Genomic DNA, 26,692 nt, shown 5'->3' on the forward strand with positions numbered 1-26,692 from the left:
CCCCATATCTTTTTTTAATTATCATTTATTATTGTGTGAGAATATTTCAATTCTCAAGATTATTAAAGGATTATGGTGGTTGGATCATGTGTCAATGATTTAACCAAATGGTTCGAGTGTAATTAAATGATACTTCAAATGAAACTAGATTCTAATTAATATTTTGGTCAATATCAGACATCACTTGTGGGTATCATACGGTAGAATTAGACTAAATTGTAAACAAGGAAATAGTCAGTATAATTTTTGAACCTGGAGGTATTAATATTTGTATCCGTGTGTGGGCTCGGTGTAAAGAAATAGAGTATATATATATATATATATATATATATATATATATATATATATATATAAAAAAAAAAAAAAAAAATATATATATATATATATATATATTATTTAGTTAAATACATATGTACAAGTTGCGATATAAAAAATATTATAATTAAATAGTAAAATAGAAAAATGAAATTTAAGGAGAGAGAAGGAGGAGATGACACCTCCCCCTCTCTCTCCCTCCTCCTCACGTGGAAGACAATTAAGTGTCTTTTAATTCAAGCATATGAGATTTATAAATAAAGAGAGGAAGTGATACCTAAGTGGTGTCTTCAATCCATATCATTACTTTATCTAAATAACTTTGATAAGGTAAAAGAAAGAGCATCAGGAGGTGGCTCTGCGTAAACAAAGAGAAGTGGAGTGGAGAGAGAAGAGAAAGAGAAAAGTATTGAGAGAGAGAGTTAATTTGAAGTGTAAAACTGAGAGAGTACAGAGAGAGAGAGAGAGAGAGAGAGAGAGAGAGAGAGAGAGAGAGAGAGATGAGACTTGAGAGAGAGAGAGAGAGCGAGACTTTGAGAGAGAGATGGAGGAGATGGGGAGAAAGAGAAGAGAGGTGAGAGAGACTGAGACTTTGAGAGGAGAGGAAAGAGAATGGAGGAGAGAGAAAGACTGCGAAAGTTTCAACTGCATATCCTAAAATAGCCGATAATCATTCTGAATACAAGAGAGAGAATATACTTTTAACTGAGGCAAGATCGAGAGACGAACATGGAACAGGAACGGGTAAGTGATATTGACCAACCTATGTATGTTATAAGTGGGTGATTCCACTTAGTAGACAGGTAGCATTCACATGTTAATGTAAACCTTCTCTTATTTATTCACTGATGCAATCGATGGAAAGTGCATGATATATTGCTTTGTGAATAGAACAAAAATGCATGGGATTAAATGACAGCTTAAGAACTTGATTGAAGTATTTGAATTGAAATGTTGATAGTATGCTTGAACTGTTAAATTATGAATTTAAAATGATATTCATGTTCGTTAAATTTAGAATTTTCATGCTTTGTTTTTTAAATTATGGGATTGTATGAATTGTATTAAGTCTTATTCAGATAAGGCTAAGTGATGATTGAAATGCAAGAGGTACATTGAAATGGATAGGGTATAGTAATGCAAACTGAAATTAAATATAAAAAGAGTAAAAGAAAAAGAAATAAAATGTTAATGGCTTCTATAAGTCCTGGTACTTGGCGTACCCAAATGGGAGGGCGTGAAACGGCTTTTGTAAATCTTGGTACTTAGTGTACCCAAATGAGGGGCATGAAGCAAGACTGAAAAGTGGAAAGATAGACTAGACTGATGATGGGCTCCTATAAAAAACACCTAGCCTTGTGCAAAAAGACTGAAAAGAGAATCTCTTACTGAAAACATCTGAGACTGAGATTGATGCCACTTGTGTGGTTTAGACTGAAGGTGTCTTCTCTACAGGTAGCATTTTGGTTTGGTTTAATAAAGAAAAAGAAAAATGAAAAATGAAAAGAAAATTGGAATGCGATGCGTCCAAAATCTGCTCAACCTTGAAATGCTTGAGGAATCACCTGCAAAATAGTGTTAGAAGTGGCCTGACCGTGGGGTCAGGAAGCCACCTCCGAAGGCTAAGTCAGTTAAGGAACTGATCACAAGACTCTGGCTAGTTGCAGAGCATAAATTGAATACAATTGTAAGGGAAACAATTCAGATACCTCTGTCGTGCATAGGCTACTTGTTTATATAGGTTTTACCTCTTGTTCTCGATCGTTGGATTCGTTCATGATCTTCATTGGTGGCCGTCCGATTGTAGAGTTTTACCCCTTTTCTCGAGGGAGGAAGTAGTTTCCTCATAGGGCACGATCCTTCCCCCGCATTAGTGGTAGTCTCCATGTTAAACATGGTTTCTCAAAGTAGCAGTAACCGTTTGTAACTCAATCACGTATCTCGAACTTTTCGAGGTCACGTTCATCCTTGGAACCGCAAGGGTTCGGTACTTACAGTTGTCCGAACCAAACCGTGGTTCTGGCTGCCTCCGACCGAGGTCAAAGACTGAACCTAATATGAACCTGGTTCGGTGTAAATTTTCCCTGTATCATAAGCCCCCCAAGCCAAGTGCTCACTACAACCGAGGTCTTGGTTTAGTTCCAGTTAATCACAATCATCGGAATGGAGAATGCAAAGAGTCAGACGCTCTCCGGAATGCCCAATGTGGCATTGATTTCTCTCACTCAAAAAATTTGAGGCCTTGCAATCTTCTTTGGTGATAACCCGGTCGTAGTAAATTCTCAACAGGTGCATTATAGGGAAATCCATAGCCTCGTTAGAAGGTCTTAGTCGGTCGGAACCGAAGCCTTGGTTGAAAGGTCTTAGTCGGTTGAAACCGAAGCCTTGTCTTTGGAAGGTCTTAGTCGGTCAAAACCGAAGCTTTGCTCGAAGGTCTTAGTCGGTTGGAACCGAAGCCTTGACTTAGAGAATTCCAGAGAACTCTTCTAAGCTTTTGAAGGTCCCACTCGGGTTTTAAACTGATGCCTCAACTCAGAGAATTCCGAAGAATTCTTCTAAGCTTTCGAAGGTCCCACTCGGGTTTTAAACCGATACCTCGACTTAGAGGATTCCGAAGAATTCTTTTAAGCTTTTGGAGGTCCCACTCGGGTTTTAAACCGATGCCTTAACTTAGAATATTTTGGAGAATTCTTCCAAGCTTTCGGAGGTCCCACTCGAATTTTAAACCAGTGCCTCAACTTAGAGAATTCCGAAGAATTATTCTAAGCATTCGGAGGTCCCACTCAGGTTTTAAACTGATGCCTCATCTTCGGAAGTCTCGTTCGGGAAAAGCTAATGCTTTGTCGGGAGGTCTGACTCAGGCATAGCCGATGCCTCTTGGATTGATCAATGCCATCTGTGCGATCATGTCATGCCTCCATTCAAAAAAGATTTGGTTCTCAAAAATATGAATCATATTGCAAGTTCAAAAAATTGAAATGTATTAGATTTCAAAGGCTGAAAATGACTTCTACGGATAAAACTTCTTAAGAGGCCTTGCATTCCATGATCGATCTAGCTCTCGATTGGTTACCGAATTCTTCAACTTATAACCTCCCGAACTAACTGGTTTCACGACCATGTACTAAGGATCCAATTTCCTTTGATGATGTGGATCAGAGGCTAGAGTGCTTCTCAGGACTAGGTCTCCCGATCGGTACAGTCGGTGCTTTACTCGAGCATTGTGGTGAGAGGCTACGCTTCTTTGATAGTGTTGTATTCGTGCGATGGCTCTTGTTCGGACTTCGTCTAGTAGACCCAGACTGTCTAACTGCCGTTGTTCATTTGCTTTTTCTTCAAATTCTCGAACTCTGAGAGTCCCTGCCATCACCTCTACTAGAGCAAAGGCTTTTGACCCGTAAGCTAACTTGAATAGAGTTTCTCCCGTTGATGTTCGAACTATAGTTGGGTAAGCCCAAAGCACATTCGGGAGTTCTTCGACCCAGAAAGCTTTGTCAAACTTGAGTCTCTTCTTTATCCCATCTAGCAGGGTTCGGTTTGTTGCCTTTACTTGACCATTGCTCTGAGGATATGCTACTGATGACATTTGATGCTCAATCATGTATATGTTGCAGAATTGCCCGAACTGGGGGTTGTCGAATTGTGTTCCATGGTCGGTGACAAGAATTTTGAGGATCCCAAACCTATGGATAATTGACTCCAACACGAACTTTCCACTCTTTTCTCATTAGTAGTTGCCAAGGGGATTGCTTCAACCCATTCGGTGAAGTGGTCGATCGTCACAATCAAGTATTCTCGACCGCTGGAAGCTTTGGAGAACTTTCCCATGATGTCAATTCCCCACATTGCAAATGGGATTGGATCAAGAATTGACGTTAGGGTTGCTGCAGGATTTTTTGACACGGTCGAATGAATTTTGCAATTGTTGCAGTGGCGTACATACTCCATAGCATCTTCTTGATCCTTTGGCCAGTATAACCCGAGCCTCAAAATCTTGTGCACTAGTGCCCGACTACCCATGTGTTCCCCACAGATCCCTTCATGTACCTCTACTAAAGTAGTTTTCGATCCTTCTGGTCCTAGACATTTGAGCAGTGGTCCAGCAAAAGATCTTCGATATAGCCTTCCATTTTGCATTGTGAATCTTGCTGCTCAAACTTGAACAATTCTGGCTTCTTCTGGATCTTCGGGCAGCTTGTCGTCTCGGATGTATTCAACGATCAGGTCCATCTAGCATCGTTCATCTTCAATGTAGGAAACTTCTTTCATTCTTCAATGTAGACCAAAGGCTCAAGAGTCTTTATTTGGCATTAGCTAGCCTTGAGAGTTCGTCCACTATGAGATTCTTCTTTCTCAGGATTTGATAGGTCATTTAATTGCATTAATATTATATCAAATCCTTTATATTTTAATGAGACTAATTGGTTGTTTTATTTGGATATGGACAGATTATAGCATTCGGATATCAAATCTATAAAAAGAATGGTTAGAACCATATTGACACATTTTTAAATCAAATCAAAGAATCACACCCAAATTAAGATGGAAGATTTGATTATGTCCAAAGCTAGAGGTTTGATCTTGCCCAAATCAGAAGGATTTTCGTAAAAAGTCTTAATTCAGCAAGCAAATATTTCGTTCTCTCCTGCGATCAGACATGTAAGGAAGAAGCTGAATTGGAAAGTGACTAAATTGGAAACCATTGCATTGGCAAATATGAAGAAAGGAAACAACTGAATTGGGAAGAATTGCATTGCCAAAGCGAACGATGGAAATAACAGATTTGGAAAGAATGCAGAATTGGTAGGAATCCTCTATAAGAAGGAACGCATTTTCAGAGACCAGACACACAAGCTACAACAAGAGGAAGCCACAATTCTGAGGAAGAACGGCACAATGTTTTCTATTTTCATTGCTTTGTTTTTATTTTCCATGTCTAGCTAATTCTAGCTTTCGATCAAGATTAATGGAAGTTTGATTTTCACCAATTGTGAGACTTTGGATTATCAGTTTTCTTTATTTCTCAGGTATTTATGCATTTTCTATATTTATTATGTTATTATATTAATCCTTAGACAAGAGGCCTGTTGTTTTATGATTAATACAATACTCAGTCAATTCTTATATAAGTGACAAATAGCATTCTCGAATGGGTAATCAATGCCCTGGAGAGTTTGCTATGAGAATGTATATCCTAGTTTAAATAAACAAGGCTTTTTCCGGGTTTATTGACTAGGGATTGGGTCTTTTAATTTTTAATGCGATTAATAGACATAACTCAAAGGACAGATCCGAATGTTATGTTTATTAATTAGGGAATAACTCAAATGACAGATCCGAAGGTTATCAATAAAGTAGGGAAAGATTGGTTGTTAGAGGACTGATCCTCAATGACCATAACCAATCTACCCGAAATTAAAGTTTTTATTTTTTAAGTCAATGATCAATTGAGATAATCAATTCTGAAGTTGAATCTTGATCGAAAGTCTTTATTATTCTAATTTTCTTGTTAACTACTGCATTCGTTAATTTTTATTTAATTTGTTGATTCAAAACCCCCCAATTTTTATCAAAGATTATAAATCTTCACCAATCTCTGTGGATTCGACCCTACTCATTACTAATACAAATTCAGTTGAGATAAGGATTATCTTTGGTGGATTCGACACCCATCAGGATTTGACAGATTTTGACATCTTTGAACTCTTTTCTTAGGATTTCTATCATCTCCTGATATTTCTGCAACCTAGGCTCTTTGATCCTGTATTCTCCCTCTACTTTATTAATAATAAGCTGAGAATCACTGTACATAATCATCTCAGATATTGCCAAGCTTTCGCCAACCGAAGGCCAACTATAAAAGCTTCATACTCGGCCTTATTGTTGCTTGCTTCGAACCCGAACCATAAAGCATACCGAATGATAAAGCCTCCTAGACTTTTTAAAAAGACTCCTACTCCAGCCCCATGTTTGTTGCTTGAACCATCCACATAGATATCCCACATGGTCGGGATGTTGAGTTCGGTAACTTCTTCCATTGGAGTTGTAGTTTCTACCACAAAATTTGCTAAGGCCTGAGCCTTTATGGCTGTACAGGGCTTAAAATCTAACTGGAATTCTCCAAGTTCTATTGACCATGCGACCATCCTTCCTGATAAATCAGGCTTGTAAATAACTTTTTTCAAAGGAAAAGTGGTCAATACCTCGATCAGGTATGCTTGAAAGTATGGCCTTAGCTTTCGAGCTGCAATCATTAGGGCTAACACTTGCTTCTCAATCTCTGAATATCTGGTTTTGGCATACAAGAGTACGCGGCTGACATAGTAGATTGGCCATGCTTTGTCTCCTTTTCCCAAACAAGAACTGCACTAGATGCTGAAAGTGAAGTTGCTAAGTATACTTGTAAAGTCTCACCCTTTTCTGGTCAGGACAGAAGTGGTGGCTTCCCAAGCATGGATTTTAGATTCTCGAAAGCTTTCTGGCATTCATCCATCCATCGTGCCTCTTTGCTTCCTTTCAAATCCTTCAAGGCTTTGAAAAATGGCGGACACTTTTCTCCCGATTCTGCTATGAACCGGTTCAATGCTGCAACTCTACCTGTTAGGCACTGTATGTCCCGAATGGTCTTTGGAGGCTCCATATCGATCAAAGCTTGTATCTTGACTAGATTAGCCTCTATCCCTCTTTGAGAAACCATGAACCCCAGAAATTTTCCTGAAGACACCTTGAACGCACATTTTTCTAAGTTTAGTTTCATATGATATTTTCTTAAGACTGAAAATGCCTCTATCAAATCAGCTATATGTCTCGAAGGTTGAAGGCTCTTTACTAGCATGTCGTCCACATACGTTTCCATGTTCCTTCCAATCAGATCCTCAAAGATTTTGTTCACAGCCCTTTGGTAAGTTGCTCTCGCATTCTTTAATCCGAATGACATGCCTTTGTAATAGAAACTTTCACGATCGGTCATGAAGGCTGTAAATTTCTCATCTTCATTGTTCATCAAAATCTGGTTGTAGCCCGAATAAGCAACCATAAGCTCAGAGTCTCATACCCGATGGTTGCATCGATCAGGAGATCTATTCGAGGCAAAGGATAACAATCCTTCGGGCATGACTTGTTGAGATCTATGTAGTTGGTACACATCCTCCATTTCCCACTTGATTTCTTGACCATCACAACATTGACCAACCAAGTTGGGCATTTGATCGGTTCGATGAAATCCGAATTCTTCAGTTTCTCGACCTCTCCTCTGACAGCTTCATGCTTTTCGATCAAAAAGTTTCTTCTTCTTTGAATCATAGGCGTGGCCTTCTTATCTATCCAAAGTTTATGTTCTACAATTGATCGATCAATGCCTGGCATATCATCAGCCGACCATGCAAATTCATCAATGTTTTCTTGAATAAAACCCTTCACTTTATCTTTGAATTTTGCTGTATATTCAGACCCGATAAAAGTTATACTTCATTCGTCCTTGGAATCCAACTGGATTCCCTTGAGAGTCTCTACGGGTTCAGGCCTCTGCATTACCTCTTCGTCCCGATCATCATGAACCTCTATTGATAAAGTTGTGGCCTTTCTGGGACCATCCTTATCCTTCAGGTATGAAATATAGCAATGTCTGGAGGTTTTATGATCAAAAGTTACCTCTCCAATTCCATGATCATTCGGGAACTTGATCTTCATGTGGTTAGTCGAAACTATTGCTCCTAGCTTTGTTAGCGAAGGCCTCCCGAGTATGACATTATAAGCTGGCAAATCCCGAACGACCAAGAAATTTATAGAACAGTGACTTCCTTCAAGAAATTTCCCACTGTGAGGTCCAGTTGCACCGATCCTTCCACAATTGTTGATGATCTAGCAAATCCATATAGATGAGTTGAGGATGGCTTTACCAAATCTTCCTCCATTTTCAGCTTCTGGTATGCTTCATATGATAAGAGGTCTGCTGATGACCTTGTGTCCACCAATACTCTGTGTGCCTCCCGTCAACCAATCTGAACTTTGATCACGGTCACATCATCGCGAGGTGTACAGACGCCTCTTTCATCTTCTTCATTGAATGTAATGTTGTCTTCTACATTTTGTCTCTTTCGCTTCTGTGGTTCTCCAGATCCCACGAACCTAGATTTGGCTTTCAGTTTCCTGAGGGATTCGGGTTCTAGTCCCCCGAATATGGTGAGAATTGGAGATCGGCATGCTGCTACAGCCTCCTTTCCCTTCTTTGATTGGGGAACTTCAGCTCTACGATCACTGCTTTTGGAACGCTCCCTTCTCTTTTTAGCAGGTGCTCTTCTTTCCCGATCATGTCACTGGCCTTTAACAAAATTTGACAGGTATCCCTGTGATATTAGCCTTTTAATGTCTGCCTTCAGATGTTTGTACTCATTCGTGTAATGTCCATAATCTTTATGAAAACGACAATATTTTTCCATGTTTCTCTCTCTTGCTTTAGCAGTCATCTTTGGTGGCCATTTCAGGAAATCTTGATCTTTGATTTGCATTAAGACTTTCGAATGTGAGACATTCAGTGGTGTATAATCTGCATGATAGGGTGATCTTTGCCTCCATCCCAAACGTTGTTTCCTACCTCGATCGTTATTTTGCACCTCGATCCTTGGCCTTTCTCAGGCACCTTCTGGTCTTTGTTAGAAGCTTTGATTTCTCCTTGCTGAGCGTCAAGGATCTCAGTCACTTCAGCTTGCTTTTAGCACCTTTGTACAAGTTCGGAATAGGTGGTAGGCATATCATGAAGCAACAACTCCAAGAGTCTTCTATTGGTGAGTCTGGTGAAGAGTGCAGTCTTAGCCACCTGTTCGTCCAAGTTCTCGATCTCCATGGTGACTTTATTGAGCCTTTTCAGATAATCTCGAATAGATTCGTTCTTTGCTTGCTTGACGGTGAACAACATTTCTTTCGTCTTCTTGGTCTAGATTCGGAACCGACCGATGAATTTTCTGGCCAGTTCTTCAAAATAAGCAATTCTTCCCCAAGGAAGATTCGAAAACCACTTTTGTGCTACCCCTGTAAGTGAAGACCCAAACACTCTATATAGAATTGCATCAGAATTTTCGGCAATGGCCATGGTCTGCTAGTAATAGATGATGTGGGCAACAGGATCTCCCGAACCGTCAAAGGAAGAGAAGGTGGGGAGTCTAAAATTATGAGGAAACTCGATCCTGGCAATAGCATCTGCAAATGGGGTTTTCCTGATGATTGAGTAAATATCATCAGTTCCCTTACCTTTTATGAGTTGCCCCAATTTCTGATCTATGTCCCAACTCCCAATCTATATGCACTGGTCGAACGCTGTCTCGACCCAAACACTGGGACATTGGTGTATGTGTTGTGACTAAAGTATCCATTTCCGGTTTATACCGGTCTAACCAATCTTAGATGGGTTCGATTAAAAGAATAAAGGAGGGATGATCAATGACGTCCAAAGAGGAGCGATGATCCGACAGTCATGAATGAAAAAGTGTTATAAGCGGAAAAGTTTATATAAAGTGGAAAGGAAGACTCGAGGAAGGTAAGTCTCTGAAATCAACCAGACTCTAAATTCACTCTGATTGAACTCCATTAGAACACTTTGGAAGCTCCGGTGAGCTCTGAAGCATCCTCTTCACAATACTGACTAGATCGACGGAGACGAGACGCCGATCAAGACGATCCGCTCCGTTTCTTACTAGTGTTCTATCTCTTTCAGGAGTGAAAGGTTGATTGATCGAAGAGCAAACCAGATCAATTCAGATCTGAGGAGTTCGGTGCGAAAGTAATGGTTCAAGGCGATCGGCAGATTTAGCACCAACATTTTGGCGCCGTCTGTGGGAAGAACAGTAACTGGAACAAGTTCAAAACAGAGGCTATGGCTCAATCACCTGAGCGAGAGGAAGATTTACCAACCGAAATGGCAGAGACAAGTCAAAGAGAACCGAGGAGAGTAAATCCAAAAAGGAGAACGAGAGAAGTGGTTCTATTACCACAAATTCCGATGATGCAGACTCGGCAGAGGTAGAGAATGGTAGAAGATCATTCACCTCGTCCTACTGATCAGTTCGAAAGACAAGAGAAACAATTGGCGGATACATTGGTGGCATCTCGTCCGGAACTAGATCCAAATCAGATTACTGAACGATTTGAGAGCATGCAGCATCAAATCCTGGAGACACAAAATTTGATGAGGACATTCATCAAACAAATTGGAATTCATCCGGAGGGAAGAGTCTCGGCTTCACCAGCTAGAAGATCTTGAACTTTTTCCCAAGCCGAGGCAATTTCTTTCCCGAATCAAATTCAAAGGTCAGGAGAGGGCCAAAGGAGATCAATTCTGAAGGAAGGATCAGGAGAGAGTGCAGGTCCGAACTATATTCCGCTGGAGACTGAAGACCGAGGATCATCCAAAGATGATCAATTGAGTCACATTCAAAGAAAAAAGAGTAAAAGTGTCGGAGATTGGAGAGATAAGAGAGAAACAGGAAGGTCAGAAGGTAGCAAATCTGAAGTTCAAGGATCGGAAATCAGTAAAAGATTTCGTATCCTAGATGATCAAATTCAGCGATTGGCGAACAAAGATTCTGGAGAAAAAGTGGAGGAAGTGATGAATCAAAATCCATTCGCTAAGGAGATTATGTCAGCACCATTGCCGCACAATTTTAAACTCCCGATATTCACGATGTATGATGGAAGCACAGATCTGATGGAGCATCTGGCTCAGTTCAGTTCTGTGATGATGTTGGTAGGTAATTCTGACGTTTTAAAATGTCGATCCTTTCCATCTTCATTGAAAGGTTCTGCAACAATTTGGTTCTTCAATTTACTATCAGATTCTATTAAGAATTTCAAAGATTTGACGAAAATATTCTTGTCGAGGTTCCAAAGTAGTATGAAGAGTAGCAAAATTGTTGATAATTTGGCTGCGATTCGTCAAAAATCAGAGAATCAGTTTGAAGTTACATGAAAGAGATTCAATCAAGAATCGATTCAGATTAAAAATTTGAATGAGGTAGTAGCATATGATGCTATGTTCAGAGGTCTGACGGATGATCATCTATTGGAATTCCTGATCATGAACAAGCCGGCAAATATTATTGCGGAGAGTGACGACTCGTTGTAATCAATATGCTAATATGAAAGACATCCTTCAGGCGAGAAAAGAAACTGATGGCGGTGGAAGCAAAAGGAAGGAGGACTGAGTCATGAGATCTGATCAGAGGGATCGAAGAAATAACAGAAATTTTCCAAGAAATGATCCTGATCGTCAATTCAGAAGGGATATTCCGAGGCCATTCCAGGAAAATTATACTCCTCTCAATACTAGAAGATCAGAAATTTTGATGCGAATTCAACATCAAGGAATTTCTAAATGGCCATTACCAATGATAGCAAAGGCAGATGAGAGGAATCCAAATAGATTTTGCAGATATCACAGAGATCATGGTCATGATACTGATGATTGTAGAATTTTAAGAAATGAGATTGAACGATTAATTAGTCAGGGAAGACTGGATCACTTTGTTCAAAGGAGAAATGGAGGTAATCGGAGAAATGTTCCTGATCAGCCAAGAAGATGGAATAACCAGCCCCAGCAAGGGAAGATCAACCAAAGGGAGATTTTCAATATAAATCTCCAGACGAAAATGCTAAGCACCAGGAAAACCAGCAAGTTCAACAGAAGCAGTCTCCTGTCATGACCATCTTGGGAGATGGTCTAAGGCACATGCCAGGTATGTAAGTGCTGTCGAATCTCATGTTATTCCTAGAAGAATCAAAATGATGAAGGAGATAGTCTTCACGGAGGAGGAGATGGAAGGAATTCAGGAACCACATGATGATGCCATTGTGGTAGTCATTGAGCTGGCAAACAGGGATATTCACAGGGTTCTAATCGATACGGGGTCTTCTGTAGACATAATGTCTTATAAAGATTTTCAGCGATTGAAATTAGATACAGTCAAGATAAAGCCTTGCGGCACAAGACTATTCGGATTTTCTGGAGAATCTACCTCGGTAGAAGGAACTATGGAGTTAACAATAACACTGGGAACACATCCACAAACAGTAACTACGGTTACTAAATTCTTGTTGATAAAGAGTTTGTCGGCATACAATATAATTTTGGGAAGACCAACGTTAAACGCTATTGGAGCTGTAGTTTCGACAAGACATTTAAAGGTCAAATTCCCAATTGAAGGAGGCATTGGAGAGTGCAAGTCTGATCAGAGAACTTCAAGGCAAAGCTATACAACTTTTTTAAAGGATTCAAAGGCACAAGGTAAAGCTCTTGCTCTCCTTGTGGAGGTCATGGACAATAGGGACGAACAAAATTTTCAAAGAGGTGAACCAGTGGAAAAGCTGGAGAAAATTTGTTTTGGCCTTGAAAATCCAGATAAAGGAACCATGATTGGGGCTGATCAGAGCAATCAAGACAAGGACCGGTTAAAAGAATTTCTTCAGCAAAATGCAGATGGTTTTGCTTGGTCAGCACAGGATATGCCAGGTTTAAGCAGAGAGGTGGCAGAACATTGTCTCTGGATAGATTCTTCTATCAAACGAGTAAAACAAAGGCGGAGGAATTTCTCATCAGAAAAACATGATGTGATTATGATTGAAGTGCAAAAGTTTAGGGAATCTCAGTTTATCGAGCAAATTGAATGTCCTAAATGGCTGGCGAACATGGTAATGGTGAAGAAACATAATGGCAAGTGGCGAATGTGTGTAGACTATACTGTTTGAACAAGGCATGTCCTAAGGATTGCTATCCTCTGCCGCGAATTGATCAGTTAATTGATGCCACATCAAGTCAGCAGATGTTGAGTTTTATGGATGCTTATTCTGGTTATAATCAAATTCTTATGAAAAAGGAGGATCAACCCCACACGGCATTCATGACGAATCGGGAAAGCTATTGTTATAAGGTTATGCCTTTCGAGTTAAAAAATGCTGGTGCAACATATCATAGGGAAATGAATAAGCTATTCGCTGATCAGATTGGAAGAAATATGGAGGTTTATGTAGATGATCTTCTTGTAAAATGTCAATTCAGATCTGATCATCTTGCTGATCTAGGGGAGTGCTTTGATGTACTGAGGAGAAATGGAATGAGACTCAATCTTGAAAAATGTGCGTTCGGGGTTTCATCTGGTAAATTTCTTGGTTATATGGTTAGGCAGAGGGATATTGAGGCGAATCCAAAAAAAATCAGGGCTATCTTGAATATGATGGCGCCCAACAGTATGAAGGAGATCCAAAGTCTAACAGGAAGAGTAGCGGCATTAAGCAGGTTCATATCGAGATCAGGAGATAAATGTGCACCATTCTTCAACGCGTTGAAAAATTTAAATGCACTCAATGAATTCAACTAGATAGAGGATTGTCAAAAGTCATTTGAAGAATTAAAGAGGAGATTAACCAGTCCACCAGTTCTATCTCGACCAAAGCCAGGAGAGATCTTGCAGATATATTTATCTTCTTCGAAGGCAACAGTAAGCGCAATGTTAATTCGGGAAGAAGGTACTGTCCAAAATCCTATCTACTTTGTAAGTCATACATTGTTAGATGCAGAATCTAGATATCCAGAATTTGAAAAACAGGCTTTAGCTTTGATAATGGCAGCTAGGAAGCTTAGACCTTATTTTTAGGCTCATCCAATTATTGTTCTTACTAACTGGCCTTTAAAGAAAATATTGCATAAGCCTGATCTGGCGGGGAGAATGGTATCATGGGCAGTAGAATTAACAGAACATGATATAGATTATAAACCCAGAACTGCGATAAAAGCACAGGTGTTGGCTGATTTTATTGCTAAAAGTATTTCACTACCGGAGGAGGAAAAAGATTCCATTGAAATGTCTTCTAGTTGGCATGTTGATGGGTCAAGTCATTCTTAGGGATCAGGGAGCGGGGTGATTTTACAAAGTCCGTTCGGATTTGTAATTCAGAATGCACTTCGATTTAATTTTCATGCTTCAAACAATGAAGCGGAATATGAAGCTCTTATTGCAGGTTTGTGATTGACCAAATCTCTCTGTGTACAGAACATTGAAGTAAAAAGTGATTCCGAGCTGGTGGTCAGCCAAGTTACGGGAGCATATGATGTGAAGGATAATCGGATGGTCAACTATCTTAAGAAGGTATGGGAGTGTAAAGAATGGTTTTCACAATTCTCAATTATGAGAATATCCCGAAATCAAAACAGTGAGGCAGATTCTCTGGTGAAATTAGCATCTGCAAAATCCACTTCTATACCACAGGCTGTATATTTTGAGGAGTTGGATATTTCAGTATATTCAGAGCCAGAGATAATCGAAATCGATGCAAAAGTATCTTGGATGGATCCTATTATACAGTATCTTAAAGATGGCGTTCTTCCTGAGGATAGAGAAAAGGTTAGAACTGTGAAAAGAAGAGCTGCTAGGTTTATCCAAAAGAATGAACTATTATATAAAAGGACAGTTTCGGGCCACTTTTGAAATGTTTGGGACCATTTGATGCACGATATGCTTTGTCAGGGGTCTATGAAGGAATCTGTGGAAGTCACTTAGGTGGGAAGGCTTTGGCTTATAAGATTCTAAGACAAGGATTTTATTGGCCTCGTATGCAATCTGAAGCAATTGAGTATGTTAGGAGATGTCATCAATGTCAGATTCATGCACCAATTCAAAGCCAGTCAGCAGAACAATTGACATCGATACTTAATCCCCTTCCATTTGCTATGTGGGGTATGGATTTATTAGGTCCGTTTCCTATTACAACTGGAGGGAAAAAGTTCGTGGTAGCTACAATTGATTATTTTACAAAGTGGGTAGAAGCAGAAGCCTTAGCCACGACTACCACAAATCAAATTGAGAAGTTCTTTAGAAATCATGTCATATTTAGATATGGTCTGCCAAAGATTTTATTGACTGATCACGGACCACAATTTAACAATGAAAGATTCAAAGAATTTTGTGCAGATTATCATATTGAATGCAAGCACTAATCTGTGGCGTATCCTCAATGCAATGGCCAAATCGAGGTAACCAATAGAACACTTCTGCAGGGAATAAAAAGGAGACTGGATGAGGCAAATAGCTTGTGGATTGATGAACTATCTCATGTATTGTGGGCGTATAGGACTACAGTCAGGACACCAACAGGAGAAACACCTTTTAGACTAGCGTATGGGTCTGAGGCATTGGCTCCAGTGGAGGTTATGGTGGGAACAAAAAGATCAGAAAGATTTGATCCAGTAACTAATGAAGAAGGGCTGAGGGCAAATCTTGAGTTCTTAGATGAAGTCAGAGAAAAAGCTTTATACCACAACATAGAATATCAGAGGAGAACAGCGGCGTATTACAATGCTCGAGTCAGACCTAAATCTTTTAGAGTGGGAGATTTGGTTTTGAGAAAAAAGTCAGCATCAGATCCAAGAAACTGTGGAAAGCTTTCTGCAAACTAGGAGGGGCCATATGTGGTGACAAAAACTGTGAGCAGAAACACATATTGGCTAAAAGATGCTCATGGGAGTTGTTTGAAACGACCGTGGAATGTAATTCACCTCAAGAAATATTATCAATAGAAAGGAGGCAGGATTTTTTGGTATTCTTGAAGAAATCATCTTATTAATTGTTGTCATCAAAAGTTTCTTCTTCATTTTATCCGAAAGATGTTTTTGCGAACCAGTTATCTAATCATCCCTTTCAACGCTGATCCAGGGTCATTCCTTCCGAGGGTGATCCTGACTTTCCGAAGTCAGGCTCAAGTGGCCAGCCTTTCGAGGTCTGATCATGCCTTTTAACGCTGATCCAGGGTCATTCCTTCCGAGGGTGATCCCAACTTTCCGAAGTCAGGCTCAAGTAGCCGGCCATCCGAGGCCTGATTATGCTAGCTGATTCGGATCATTCCTTCCGAGGATGGTCCCGACTTTTCGTAAGTCACACTCAAGTAGCCAGCCTTCTGAGGCCTGGTCGTGCTTTCTGAAACTGATCATGGATCATTCCTTCCAAGGGTGGTCCCGACTTTTCGTAAGTCAGGCTCAAGTAGCCAGCCTTCCGAGGCCTAGTCATGCTTTCCGAAGCTGATCACGGATCGTTCCTTTTGAGGGTGGTCCCGACTTTACGTAAGTCAGGCTCAGGTAGCCAGGTCATGCTAAGATAATCACAGATCATGCCTTTCGAGGATGATCCCGACTTTCCAAAGTCAGGCTCCAGCAACCATTTCTCTAAGGCAGCCTTTTGATCGAGAACGAAGAAGCTAATCAATAAAGTAATTCATGAAGCAAATTATGTGGAGGATTTTTCATTGAAAGCTTAAAGATTTTCCGCAGACCATTATCTGGGAATATCTAATCAGTTATTAAGACATGCAATGGTCAGAAGATGATAGCCAATATTATAAAAGATACTATTCTGTCAAAGCCAAAAGGAGCAAAAGAAAAAAGAAAATTTCATTCACATAAAAGATAGACAAGATCAAAGACCTCATATGCTGAAGAGGTTAACAAGAGGAAGGAAAAAGGTAAGATTCATAAACAAAGGGAAGGTTTTCCTAAATTTGTGATTTTGCAGACGAATCAACATCTGCAACATTATCAAACGGATCAACATCTGCAGCTTTATCAACAGGTTTATCAGCAACAAGTCCTTCACCACCTTGAAAAGATGAGTCATCATCATCATTATCTCCTACATCACTGGTAGAATGATTCTAGCCAGAGCTGGAAGACTCACTTTCATCATTATCAGAATCATCTTCTGATGGACTATCAGAATCGGGGTATCTCAAATTCCTGAGATCGAAAAATGTTCTGGATGGGAGAAATTCTGGAGGTAACAATTTGAAATCTATATCAGGGTGAATCTTGAGGATTTCTGAGAAGATTTGATCAAAGCAGTCTTTCACCATGCTTTTGCAAAATCCGAGGAAAGCTGGATTATCTCCAACTTCCTTCATAGAAGAGGTGACTGAACTTAGAACAATCTGATTTTCATTATGTATTCTTTTCTTTTCTGCCTCAAATTGTCTTCTCTCTAATTCTAAATCTTCATGCAGTAAGGCTTTAAATTTTAGAGTTTCATCCAAAAGAGCATGAAGGCTTTCCTTTTCCTTTGAAATCAAGCCTAGGGAAACCTCAAGATTATCTTTCTCTGCTGTCACCTCGCAGAGTCTCAATCCCAAACCATCATTTTTATCCTCTAAAGCAGACTTTTCCTGTAAAATTGAACTGAAAGCTTTCACATGATATTCCTGGGCCAACTCCAAGTTGGTATTCAATTCTTCAATCTTTTTGAACTTTTCCAAAAGTTCATCCTTTTCCTTTTCAACATCTCTGGACCAGGCAAAAGCTCTGGTTAATCTTTCTCTAAAATTTTCTCTCTCATCAGTGGCAATCCTGGCCCTGTCAAGGGCATTATTTTTTAACATCTCGAGCTGAAGGAGCTCATCTTTATAATTCAAAATGGCATCTCTCAACATGGAAATCTCTTCCTACAAATCAGCACAATGGTCAGAGCAAAGTTCATAATCAGTGTGCAAACTATCAAGATCATTGATCAAATCAATTTCTTTGAACTCAACAGCTATTAATTTTCTCTTTGAAGAGTCCAAATTTCTTCGAAGTTCTTGTACCTCATTGACCAGCTCAAAATTCCTCTTGATCAGATTATCATTTTCCTGGGATAAAGTTTTTTCCCTCTCCAACACTTCAGAAAATGCATTAAAACCAGCTCCAAAACATCTGTAGATTAATCAATATAAACGAAATAGAATAAATATATAAATCAATAGTAAATCAATTTTAGTAAAAGAATAAGAGTAGGGATCTGTTTCTTACCCCCATCCGTGAGAGTAAAGTTCAGAGTCGGACATTCGAGCTGTTTTTCTCTTGTCACGGGGGATCGGGCCTTTGGTTCCCCACTCTCTGGCAACCTCCCAATTATGGCTGGCTGTATGATTTTCTTTTAAAAGCCACTCAGGATTGAAAGGGTTTCCAGAGTTAGCAATGATCATGGTATCATCAGGTTGGTCAGGGACTGGTTGAGGATCAGCAACCTCAATTACATTCTCATGATCTACATTTACGGCAGCATCATTTGAACCAATATGCATAACAATATTTTCTTGATCTCCATGAGCAATCTGGAGATCAACTACCATAAGAGCTTTTGGATGGACAGCATTATGTTCTGGTGGGGCAACTTCATGAATTTCTTCAGGGAGAGGAATATTCTGATTATTTTCTTCTAAGGGAGGAACATCTTGATCATTTTCTTCAACAAAAGGGGGACCATTAATGACTGGAACAACAACATCTAACATGGGGATTGATAAGGGTAAGACAGAAGCAGAGTGTTCATTCACATTATCCTTGGCAACAACTTCCAAGGGAGAGGCAGACATATCAACATTCATATTACACAATTGGTCAGCAATTTCCTCAATAATATTACATGCAGCATGAATTAATATATCTTCAGCAATTCTCTTCAGATGATCAGGAGAATAGTCAAAAAAGTCCTTACCTCGATCTTCATCCTCAACCATCTTTTTTGTGAAGATAGAAGTATCGTGGGATAAATCAGCTGGTATGTGTGGCAGTGAGCTTTCTCTAATTTCTTCAACATTAGCTTCGGTGGCAGCGGGAATTTCTTCATCGGTGGCAGCAGGAATTTCTTCATGAGGATTGTTTTCCTCAGTGGGGACTTTTGTAGGAGCAGGATGGGATTCTTTTCTTTTCTTTTTCTTTTAACCAGATAAACCTTGATAAGAAACTGGACCTCTAGACCTAAGTCTACATCTCAGGGTGTTGGAAGTTCTTGAGGTCCTCATCTTGGGACCAGGTGTTTTGCTGACAACAGTCTTCACAATTTGAACGTCAATGTTTTCTCTGGCGGAATCTTCTGGCGCGCTGGTCAACTTTTTCTTGACCAAGGGAAGTTTCCTTCTCAGCAGGCTTTCTCTTTGAAGGGCGAAGGGCAATGTGTTTCATTTTCTTGGAAGATTTGATAACTTTGGGGTCAGATTTCTTTTCTTCTAAGACAATTCTTCGAAGATCAGCAACGCTAGGGATTGGACAAGCAACTGTTTCTGTAGATGCAAAAAATGAAGAAAAAGATTTAAAGGAAAAGTAATGGTAAAGGAAAGAAGGGTATATCATTGTTATCACCTTTACCTGGAAAGAGACCATGACTGATAAGACCTACATCCGTTTTTAAGTTGGCCGCATCGATTGGAGTTCCAGTAGAAATCAAACTCCAAGTTTCTCGGTCGTACTCATTGAGTTTTGGACGCACTTTCAAAGGAGATAAGGAGTTCAGGGAATGTAAACACCATTGGGACCGAAAGTTTGGATTCGGAATGGCGCAGAAAAAATACTTTTCTCGCCATTGCTTGTTATCATGGGGAATGGAGGAATCGATGAAAATTTGGGAATCATTACCCAGTTCATTTGAAATGCAGGTTCTTCTGGCAAAATGAAGATATCCGCGTTCGAGGGATAATTTCAGGGTGTAGTAATTTCTGAAAAGTTCAACAGAGGGAACGCGATTCATTTTGAGGATAAAAGCAACAAAACAGTAAACTAGTCTCCAACTGTTTGGAGTGAGTTGAGAGGGACAGACATGATAGTAGTCCAACAAAGATTGAACTATGGGAATCAAAGGGATTCTGAAACCTGAATCAAGGTGATCAAGGTAAATGGTGATGACTCCTGGATCAACTGAATAGGGACGGTCAGAAGATTCAGGAACCCATATTCTGGCATCAGAAGGGAAATGGTAATTTTCCAAATAGGAGGCCAGGTGAGATTTCTTTATTTTTGTGGGATACTACTCAGGGCCTGCGTATTTTGGGTCCATCTTCTCTCTGGACATATCTACAGGAGTATAAACGACGATGGCTTCATCGTGAGCATATGGAGTGGGTTTCCAATCTGAGGACCTTGATGAGAAGAAGAAGCGCCAGACATATCTTTCGGTTGTTCAGTACTGAGAGGAATAGCAGGTTGTATGGAGGTACTGGGAATAGAAGGGTTAGATGCAGTATCCATAAGAGAAAACAGGAAAGAAGAAGAGGACTCAAAGGACAAAATCAGGAGAGCAGTGATAGGAAAAATGGCGGATAGGTATGTTTGATATTCTCAAAGAAGGAGAACAAAGTACGGAGGAGAGCAGGTGACAGTTGACAGCTATATATAAAGAGTGAAAAGAGGCGAAGGAAAACTTCTTGAAAAATGGGGGGAAATACACAATGGTCCAAAATCAATGGTCATTACTTTTCATAACCGACGCGTGGGATCAATCGGTGAATATAGGAAATTGCAGTCGAAAAGCATGAGGATGATGTATGAAGAGTAAGGGAAGACATGATGATCGTACGTGGGAAAGAGACAAAATTTATGATCAAGCGGCGGTAACGTTAAGGAAGATGAAAAGTGATCTTTAAAAATTGTCGAAAAGTTTGACAAGGAAGTGATTTCAGCCGGTTTCAGGATGATTTGGGGGCTGGGTACAGCAATATAATAATCACGCAAGGCAGTTCAACTATTATATTCAACTATTACAGAGGATATAATTTTATAAGGGAGAGAGCCATAAATCAACTTTCAAGTTAATGATGATATGATGACTTGGCAACAATGTTCTGAAGAAATCAAGGAGTACCAAGCGAAAAGGCGTAATGGCTGAACAGGGTATGCTGGATGATTTCAACAAGCGGGATTAAACCTACTGATTAGAGTCTCATATAAGTTCAACCTGATTAGTAGGCTTGGGGGCTTATGTTGTGACTAAAGTATCCATTTCCGGTTTATACCGGTCTAACCAATCTTAGCTGGGTTCGATTAAAAGAATAAAGGAGGGATGATCAGCGACGTCCAAAGAGGAGCGATGATCCGATGGTCATGATTGAAAAAGTGTTATAAGAGGGAAAGTTTATATAAAGTGGAAAGGAAGACTCGAGGAAGGTAAGTCTCTGAAATCAACCAGACTCTAAATTCACTCTGTTGAACTCCATTAGAACACTTTGGAAGCTCCAGTGAGCTCTGAAGCATCGTCTTCACAATACTGACTAGATCGTCGGAGATGAGACGCCGACCAAGACGATCAGCTCCGTTTCTTACTAGTGTTCTATCTCTTTCAGGAGTGAAAGGTTGATTGATCGAAGAGCAAACTAGATCGATTCATATCTAAGGAGTTCAATGCGAAACTAGATCGGTTCAAGGCGATCGGCAGAATTAGCACCAACAGTATGAGTGCGGACCCCTCATTCTAACCTAGTGAGAGTTCCAGTTCGACTCTCCTGTGCCTGATCATGCTGACCATCTCTTCTGGGAAATTCTCTAGTTCTTCTGACTTTGGATCGACCTTCCCGATCTTCATGAGGATTTTGCTTGAAGTTCTGACCTTTGTTTTGTTGTCTATTTCTCTGAGGAGAATATCCTTGGATCGGGAAAAGTCGTATCCTTGCTCTTCGTGTTCGATCCTCGGCCCCCCCCGATCATGGTGATTTGGATCTCGAGGAGCTCCCAAATGTCTCGCCACTACACGAAGTGTTTGCTACATCTCTAGAAATTGAGTCTGCATCTGATTCATTTGTTCTTGAAGGTTGTTCAGGTTGTTTAGATGTTCATCGTCAACCAATCCTTCATCTCCGCAAACTTCTCGAGCATGACTTCCTTCAGGAAGATCTCCTGCTGGTGGTGGATCTCCTCCCAGAGGAGGATGAGTATTTAGGTTCCTTTGAGTTGTAACTGCTGCTACCGCTGCTACTGATTTGGTAACCATGACTTTCTTAAGCATTTCCCACAGACGGCGCCAAATGATGCGTCCAAAATCTACTCAACCGTGAGATGCTTGAGGAATCACCTACAAAATAGTGTTAGAAGTGGTCTGACCGTGGGGTTGGGAGGCCACCTCCAAATGCTAAGTCAGTTAAGGAACTGATCACAAGACTCTGGGTAGTTGCAGAGCATAAATTGAATACGATTGTAAGGGAAACGATTCAGACACCTCTGTCATGTGTAGGCTACTTGTTTATATAGGTTTTACCTCTTGTTCTCGATCTTTGGATTCGTTCATGATCTTCATTGGTGGCCGTCTAATTGTAGAGTTTTACCCCTTTTCTCGGGGGAGGAAGTTGTTTCCTCATAAGGCACAATCCTTCCCTCGCATTAGTGGTAGTCTCCATGTTGAACATGATTTCTTAGAGTAGCAATAACCGTTTGTAACTCAATCACGTCTCTCGAATTCTTCGGGGTCACGTTCATCCTTGGATACGCAAGGGTTCGGTACTTACAGTTGTTCGAACCCGACCGGGGTCGAAGACTGAACCGAATATGAACCTTGTTTGATGTAAATTTTCCCCGTATCAAAATGCATAATGCTATATGACTTTGATGTGATAATGGATGTATGATGAATTGTCTGAATTACTTACATGGTTGTCTATATTGCTTACTGGGCCACAAAGCTCCACTATTGTAAATGTTGACAGGCCCTCAGATATATGACAAGGGCAAAGATATTACCACACAAGGATAGCAATAGTAGCATCATCAAGTCTTACATTATGTGTTTTTGCATTTGCAACTTTTTCAAGATTATTTGTTGAAATGACATGTCCTTTCCACTTTTTTCCACCATATGTAATGGGGTGCAAGAATAAGAAAGGAAATAAAATCCACTAGAACATTCGTTTCCTTGCATTGATTTGATATTTTTCATTCTATTGATGACAAGTTGAAGGGCATTTCATCTTTGGATCACGAACCATGTGTTCTTTCTATTTTGAAAAGGCACCACAACTGTTGCTGAATTATATTCCACCCATACCTTATTGACTTGAAGTGTCCCTCATCCCTTTTGATCCTATCCTCCTAATAGTGCTTATACTTTGGCCTCATATATATATATATATAGAGAGAGAGAGAGAGAGAGAGAGAGAGAGAGAAGAAGAAGAAGAAGAAGAAGAAGAAGAAGAAGAAGAAAGAAAGAAAGAAAGAAAGAAAGACATGAACAGAATCTACAACTATTGCTAATTCGTCTCTAATTCATAGGATTCCCAACAAAGCAGCTATCCGTGATTATCTGAGGGCATCCACTCTAAGGTGGATTCCAAATACTTCATCAAGAAGAAGTGGACCCACAAGCTTGATTTGCAAAGTCAATCGTTTTTGCTATCATTGACATCACTTAGATTCAAGATTTGCAAAATCTTACATTATTTTCACACCCACTTGTGTATAGGTCTTGTTATTTTCTTATACGACATATAATTCCTTTTGATTTATATTGAAGGGAATTGAAGAGAATATCACACGTAAAACTCCTCCCTCTTCAATCTTACACCGAATAGCTTTGGATAAACCAAGGCTTATAAACTCGAATGGCTAACCCTTTTACTGTGAACACGAAAATAGACCCCCCACTCTCTCCAGATCAATTAGTGCAGCTTCAGGATTTGTCCATCAACTGTATGACAAATGAATATAAAACAAAATCTACAGCCATATATTTACAGGTAATTTAAGAATGGTCGGACAAATGAAGACTTCCAAGCTTCGTAGAAAATTGTTACCACTGTACCATCCTTGGCCCAGAATGGATTACATCAACAAATTGGAAATGCCTTCCCTACGATAAGCATTTACTAGTGAGGGTCATGATTCGACAAAATGAAGAATGAAACACCATGAAATCAGATGGGTTGGTGAAAATGAACAATCTGTTCCGAGTGATCATACCAAAGAAGGTGCTGTGATGTTTAAACACCCCCAAACTGATCATCTTGTTCTTTTTTTCCTCAACTTGTCAATGAGATACACATGGGCTCACTTGCCTACGCTCTCCTTTCCATTCATCACAGCATGGTAATACAGAAGCACAAACATTGGTTGACCAAGAATGCTGAAGAAGAACCAGAAGATCATGTTCCCAGCCTAGCATTGATCAACAATAAAACAAAATTTAGCTTCCATGCATAAAAGAACTTTTAAGAAGTACTCTGTAGGTAGGTTATAACTGAAATGTAAGGTCAAGCTGGAAACTGGACTACCCCTCAAGCTCCGGATCATTACTGATGTAACAAAGCTTTAAGGCTTGCACGAAACCCTACCAAGAAGCTCAAGGCAAGTAGGCTTACATTTGCCCTGCAGTTGCCATCCCCATGTAGAACTAGCATAAATTCCTGTGTCATAGATGCCATTGATGCATACAGTGTCAGTTTCAACCTATCCACCCTCTTCATGTAATCCAAGTATTCAAATGATCCCTTAAATGGATGGACCAACCTTTTGCACCTGAATGACACTCAAAATCAAATCAAACAGTGTAGAAGATTTTTGTTTCAAGAGGCATTGGCACAATTGCAAGGCCCATGAAAGCTCGATAAATCTCTACTTCGTGTGGTTTAGCTGTTATGCAACATCCAACAGGTGGCCCACTGCTCGTTCAGGGGGTTCCAAAATGTAGGCACACAACTATTAGATGCCCACGTTGAACAGCATGAACATCAGCTTGACCAAAATTGTGCTCTTTACAGAGTCTCAACTGAACTCTCGTATGCAAAAGTCAAACACGCTAGGGCAAGCTTAGATGAAAATAGTTGAGAAGAAAGTCCATACCATGGTATTTCCAAATGTAGGTAGTTCGTGAGGAGGACCAAAGAAACTTGATAACAAAATAACAACAGAAACTCACATAAATATCATCTGATATTTATTATTGCCACTAACAGTGTTAGGCAGAGAGAATTATTTGTGTTCAGAGCACTGGTTTTCCATGGATTCTGTATCAGAAGATCTTGCAATTGTATGGTCATAAGGCCCATAACTTCTAGCATGACAAAGAATAGCCCCACTGCACGGGAAGAGATTGCACACCAGATCATGTGATACCTGGACTCTGTGGTACTTGCTACCAGTTGGATTTGCTCACCAGGACTGACACTCACAACTTAAGGTTATGATTTATGAGCTGTCACCAGATTGGTTGAGAAAAGCTTTAATGTAATCTATAAAAATCTATAGTAAAATCTGTGTAAGACCATATGTTCTCATGTAATCCTTAAACTATACTGAAAATCTTTGATATGAATTGCTATAGGCACGTCAATTAAGGAAGAGGGATACAACAAATGATGGTCATCTTCTAATGTAGAAGATCTGTAGTTTGAAGGCCTCCTTTCACTACTAATAGCTGGTGGTCAGGTAGAAGGAGAGCTAGAAAGGTGGGAAAAGATAATGGATGACACACACACTATCACAACCCCGTATTTGAGGCTTAGAGCAGAGGAGTATTAGAGGAGGGGAACAGCAATTTAGAAGATGGAATTGGAAAGGAAGTAGAAGAAGCTTAGAGAGGAAGTTAGAAAATTAAGGATATCATTCTCTCCTCAATTACCTTTTCTCAGTTACATTTATAGACTAGGGTATCCTCTAGTCTTGTGACCTCTCTACCCCTATATTCTCTCGTATTCCCTAACCCACACAGAGAGAGAGAGATGAAAAGTCCTTTTTCCCCTTTTATTCCTGCCTCTTTCTAAATATACTATTTTACTGGTTCAAGAAACAACAGGTTTTAGAAAGTCCAGGTGTCATGCAAGAGGATGCATTTAACATCCAAGAAAGTTGAAGGTAGGCAAGGGCTGGCTTTCCCATTAAAACAACACTAAATGTTTGTTCTAGACCTCTTTGCCCATCAAACTGAAATGATACATAAATTACAGGAAAAAGAAACAGATGATGTTGTAAACAATAAGTCACCTGAAACATAATGCCTATGAAAGCCCAAAAGTTGAATATGAGGCAGGGCATCCAATTAATAACTGTAGATATCCAAAACAAGATTCATCATAAAAAAAGTAGTAATAGTAACAACTGAAAGCATGGAACAGAATGTAACATATTCATACCATCCCACTTTAGACCATGGAGACTGTTCAGTAGTAAAATCAGAGTAGGGGTATATTGAGCATTCATAATTTTTTATGCATAATTCTGAACAGTTCAGTCTAATTTTGTGTCCTTCTGCATCTTAAGTGGCTACATGGTATTGATTGGGGTTTTGGCTGGCCAATTTACTCCATCTATGACTCCTCTTCTCTAATATAGTTAATTTTCTCCTCTCTACTTTAACTTCTTGGTTCTGGTTTCTTATTTCAATAGTTGATACTGTGACAAAGACCATGTTCTTCAAGCATAGTTATCATGATGCAGCTGAGTCTTCTGGTGTGTTGCCACCTTGTTGGTATTGCATTGGTTTTTCAAACAGTCTCCAATACTGTGGTTGCCTTGCTGCCTTGATAACTATGTCTTCTACATAGTTAACATTTCAAAGACACTCTTTTTAACAGAAGAAGAAGAAACCCTGCCGGGGGGGGGGGGGGGGTTAAAGAAAGGTTA

General features: G+C 39.8%; 1 long non-coding RNA gene across 1 annotated transcript in view; it reads right to left on the bottom strand.

Moving 5' to 3' along the window:
- The window catches only part of LOC149011751 (uncharacterized), a 78,655-nt gene that overhangs the window by 50,439 nt on the left and 1,524 nt on the right, over positions 1-26,692 (bottom strand). The gene's annotated exons all lie outside the window — the stretch shown is intronic.

The sequence above is a fragment of the Hakea prostrata genome, chromosome 7, assembly GCF_041222555.1.
Source record: "Hakea prostrata isolate BN-2017 chromosome 7, UWA_Hpros_2, whole genome shotgun sequence".
Taxonomy (NCBI): Eukaryota; Viridiplantae; Streptophyta; class Magnoliopsida; order Proteales; family Proteaceae; genus Hakea; species Hakea prostrata.